Source organism: Palaemon carinicauda, chromosome 32 (assembly GCF_036898095.1).
Source record: "Palaemon carinicauda isolate YSFRI2023 chromosome 32, ASM3689809v2, whole genome shotgun sequence".
Classification (NCBI taxonomy): domain Eukaryota; kingdom Metazoa; phylum Arthropoda; class Malacostraca; order Decapoda; family Palaemonidae; genus Palaemon; species Palaemon carinicauda.
This window is the reverse complement of record NC_090756.1, coordinates 22,411,059-22,416,164: the sequence shown is the minus strand read 5'-3', so window position 1 is coordinate 22,416,164 and position 5,106 is coordinate 22,411,059.

Genomic DNA, 5,106 nt, shown 5'->3' with positions numbered 1-5,106 from the left:
TATTTGGTAACCTCAACTGTTTTTTTTTTTTTTTTTTTTTAACTGAGTAGGTACCTATAGTCCATTTCTTTTAGCGAGGCAGATTTGCACCGACTCGCAGCGGTGCCCTTTTAGCTCGGAAAAGTGTCCTGAACGCTGATTGGTTAGAATTATCTTGTCCAACCAATCAGCGATCAGGAAACTTTTCCGAGCTAAAAGGGCACCGCTGCGAGTCGGCGCAAATCTGCCTCGCTAAAAGAAATTGACTATAGTATATCCTCAGAGGTTGTTTAACTCATTGGGTACTCCGAAACAGTACTTGTAAAAGCTGTGGGTTTTGGTTAATTCAATGTATAGCTCTTAGAAGTTGGTTAGCTTAATGTATAGACATGGTTAGATGAAGATATATACTCAATTTTTTTTAATGAGGCGCATTTGCACTGACTCGCAGCGGTGCCCTTTTAGTTCGGAAATGTTTCCTGCTACCTGATTGGTTAGAATTATCTTTTCCAAGCAATCAGCGATCAGGAGACTTTTCCGAGCTAAAAGGGCATCCCTGCAAGTCGGTGCAAATCTGCCTCGCTAAAAAAATTGACTATAGTTCAGCCAGTACTTAGTAAATTATACCTGCTTATACAGGGTTAACCAAGGTTACATAATGGACGTACTTAATCAACTCTGTAAATTTTTTAACACTGTAGTTGTAGGTACTTAGTTAAGATCATTGAGTACTATTATTATTATTATTATTATTATTATTATAATCAAATGCTAAGCTACAGCCCTAGTTGGAAAAGCAGGATGCTATAAGCCCAGGGGCTACAATAGGGAAAATAGCCCAGTGAGGAAAGGAAATAAGGAAAAATAAAATATTTTAAGAATAGTAACAACATTGAAATGAATATTTCTTATATAAACTTTAAAAACTATAACAAGATAAGAGGAAGAGAAACTAGATATAACAGTGTGCCCGAGTGTACCCTCAAGCAAGAGAACTCTAACCCAAGACAGTGGAATACCATACCCAAGACAGTGGAAGACCATGGTACAGAGGCTATGGCACTACCCAAGACTAGAGAACAATGGTTTGATTTTGGAGTGTCTTTCGCCTAGAAGAGCTGATGAGCAACTTCTATGTACAGTCAAGTTCAAAATTGCTTCGATACTCTCCTACAAAAAGTGAGTCTAATATACTATCAACACTGGGATGATGATAACCCCAGTGTTGTTAAATAATTAAATCTTACTATACATATACAAAGTATAAAGGCTTGTAACCATGACTGCCTATGTAAAGAATTAAAGCTATACTCAATTTTTTTAATGAGGCGCATTTGCACCGACTCGCAGCGGTGCCCTTTTAGCTCGGAAAAGTTTCCTGCTATCTGATTGGTTAGAATTATCTTGTCCAACCAATCAGCGATCAGGAAACTTTTCCGAGTTAAAAGGGCACCTCTGCGAGTAGGTGCAAATCTGCCTCACTAAAAAGAATTGACTATAGGTTGCTAAGTTATCATTAACTTCTACAAAATTCCACGGGCTCTTTCAGCTCATCTAGGAGAAGGACACTCCAAAATCAAACCATTGTTCTCCAGTCTTAGATAGTGCCATAGCCTCTGTACCATGGTCTTTCACTGTAATATGTTAGAGTTCTCATGCTTGAGAGTACAATCGGGCACACTATTCTATCATATTTCTCTTTCTCTTGTTTTTTTTTTTTAGTTTTTATAGTTTATTTAGGAAATATTTGAATGTTGTTACTGTTCTTAAAATATTTTATTTTTCCTTGTTCCCTTGCCTCACCAGGCTATTTTCCCTTCTGAAGCCCCTGGGCTTATAGCATCCTGCTTTTCCAACTATGGTTATAGCTTAGCAAGTAATAATAATAATAGTAATATTTTTTAGGTTTTTATAGTTTATATAGGAGATTTTTATTCTGATTTTACTGTTCTTAAAATATTTGATTTTTCCTTGTTTCCTTTCCTCTCTGGGCTGTTTTCCCTGTTGGAGCTCCCTGGGCTTATAGCATCCTGATTTTCCAACTAGGGTTGTAGCTTAGCAAGTAATAATAATAATAGTAATATTTTTTAGGTTTTTATAGTTTATATAGGAGATTTTTATTCTGATTTTACTGTTCTTAAAATATTTGATTTTTCCTTGTTTCCTTTCCTCTCTGGGCTGTTTTCCCTGTTGGAGCTCCCTGGGCTTATAGCATCCTGATTTTCCAACTAGGGTTGTAGCTTAGCAAGTAATGATAATAATAGTAATATTTTTTAGGTTTTTATAGTTTATATAGGAGATTTTTATTCTGATTTTACTGTTCTTAAAATATTTGATTTTTCCTTGTTTCCTTTCCTCTCTGGGCTGTTTTCCCTGTTGGAGCTCCCTGGGCTTATAGCATCCTGATTTTCCAACTAGGGTTGTAGCTTAGCAAGTAATAATAATAATAGTAATAATTTTTAGTTTTTTATAGTTTATATAGGAGATTTTTATTCTGATTTTACTGTTATTAAAATATTTGATTTTTCCTTGTTTCCTTTCCTCTCTGGGCTGTTTTCCTTGTTGGAGCTCCCTGGGCATATAGCATCCTGATTTTCCAACTAGGGTTGTAGCTTAGCAAGTAATGATAATAATAGTAATATTTTTTAGGTTTTTATAGTTTATATAGGAGATTTTTATTCTGATTTTACTGTTCTTAAAATATTTGATTTTTCCTTGTTTCCTTTCCTCTCTGGGCTGTTTTCCCTGTTGGAGCTCCCTGGGCGTATAGCATCCTGATTTTCCAACTAGGGTTGTAGCTTAGCAAGTAACAACAACAACAATAATAATAATAATAATAATAATAATAATAATAATAATAATAATAATAAATTTCCATTTTTTTTTCTAAGAATCGACGCAAGCTATCGATAGATAAACATGTTTCCGGTAATGTTGAGTAAGACCTGCCAACACACACACACACACGCACACACACACACACAGAATTTCGTCTGTCTGTCTTTCCCACATCCTCTTGTGCTCCGTTCCGAACAATTTACTACGGACCGGAAGCGAGGTCGGACAGAAATCGGAGGGAGTTCAAACCGCACCGATTGGAATGGCACGGCGTGAGACGGACTGACGGACGGACAGATGTACGGACGGACAGACAGACAGACATACGGACGGACAGATACACGGTAGACAGACAGACGTACAGACAGATATACGGACGGACAGACATACGGACGGATGGACACACGGACAGTCAGGTAGGCAGAGAGATAGACATATGGACGGACAGACAGACAGACATACGGACGGACGCACGCACGGACAGACAGGTAGGCAGAGAGACAGACATATGGACGGACGGACAGACAGGTAGGCAGAAAGACAGACATATGGACGGAATAACAGACAGAAAAACAGACATATGGACAGACAGACAGACGTACGGACGGACGGACGAACGAATGGACAGACAGACATACATACGAACAGACTGATACACAACAGACAGACAGACATACGGAAGAACGGACAGACAGACAGACACAGACAGACAGACAGACACAGACAGACAGACAGAAACACGGACGGACAGTGACAGTGACGAAGAAGACTATGATGAAAGATTTAATTTTTTTAATTTCATTATTTTCGTTATTAATTTTTCGATGAGAGAGAGAGAGAGAGAGAGAGAGAGAGAGAGAGAGAGAGAGAGAGAGAGAGAGAGAGTATAAATATTTTTTTTTCAATATTTTTATTATTCCTCTTTTTCACTTTTTCGATTCACTTTTTCGAGGAAGAGAATAATCGGTTATTCTATACAGCTGCTTTTGAAAGCGAAGAGACAGCATACACGTGTCTCCCAGAAACACCTGTGAAAGAGATAATTTCCTTTGCCGTTTCCTTAAGAATTTGAGGATATTTCTTCCCTTCCTGCAACACCTGTTGAAGTGAGATCTTTTCATCTTCCTGCAACACCTGTTGAAGTGAGATCTTTTCATCTTCCTGCAACACCTGTTGAAGTGAGATCTTATTTTCAAGTTCCTGAACACCTGTTGAAGAGAAGAGAGATCTTTTCATCTTCCTGCAACACCTGTTGAAGTGAGATCTTATTTTCATCTTCCTGCAACACCTGTTGAAGAGAAGTGAGATCTTTTCATCTTCCTGCAACACCTGTTGAAGTGAGATCTTTTCATCTTCCTGCAACACCTGTTGAAGAGAAGAGAGATCTTTTCATCTTCCTGCAACACCTGTTGAAGTGAGATCTTTTCATCTTCCTGCAACACCTGTTGAAGTGAGATCTTTTCATCTTCCTGCAACACCTGTTGAAGAGAAGAGAGATCTTTTCATCTTCCTGCAACACTTGTTGAAGAGAAGAGAGATCTTTTCATCTTCCTGCAACACCTGTTGAAGAGAAGAGAGATCTTTTCATCTTCCTGCAACACCTGTTGAAGTGAGATCTTTTCATCTTTCTGCAACACCTGTTGAAGAGAAGAGAGATCTTTTCATCTTCCTGCAACACCTGTTGAAGTGAGATCTTTTCATCTTCCTGCAACACCTGTTGAAGAGAAGAGAGATCTTTTCATCTTCCTGCAACACCTGTTGAAGAGAAGAGAGATCTTTTCATCTTCCTGCAACACCTGTTGAAGTGAGATCTTATTTTCAAGTTCCTGAACAGCTGTTAAAGAGAAGAGAGATCTTTTCATCTTCCTGCAACACCTGTTGAATTGAGATCTTATTTTCAAGTTCCTGAACAGCTGTTGAAGAGAAGAGAGATCTTTTTCATCTCCCCGTGACACCTGTTGAAGAGAGATCTTCTTTTTCATCTTCCTGAACAGCTGTTGAAGCGAAGAGAGATCTTTTCATTTTCCTGCAACACCTGATGAAGAGAGATTTTTTTTTTCATCTTCCTGAACAGCTGTTGAAGCGAAGAGAGATCTTTTCATCTTCCTGCAACACCTGATGAAGTGAGATTTTTTTTCATCTTCCTGAACAGATGTGGAAGCGAAGAGAGATCTTTTCATCTTCCTGCAACACCTGATGAAGTGAGATCTTCTTTTCATCACCCTGAACAGCTGTTGAAGCGAAGAGAGATCTTTTCATCTCCCTGCAACACCTGTTGAAGAGAGATCT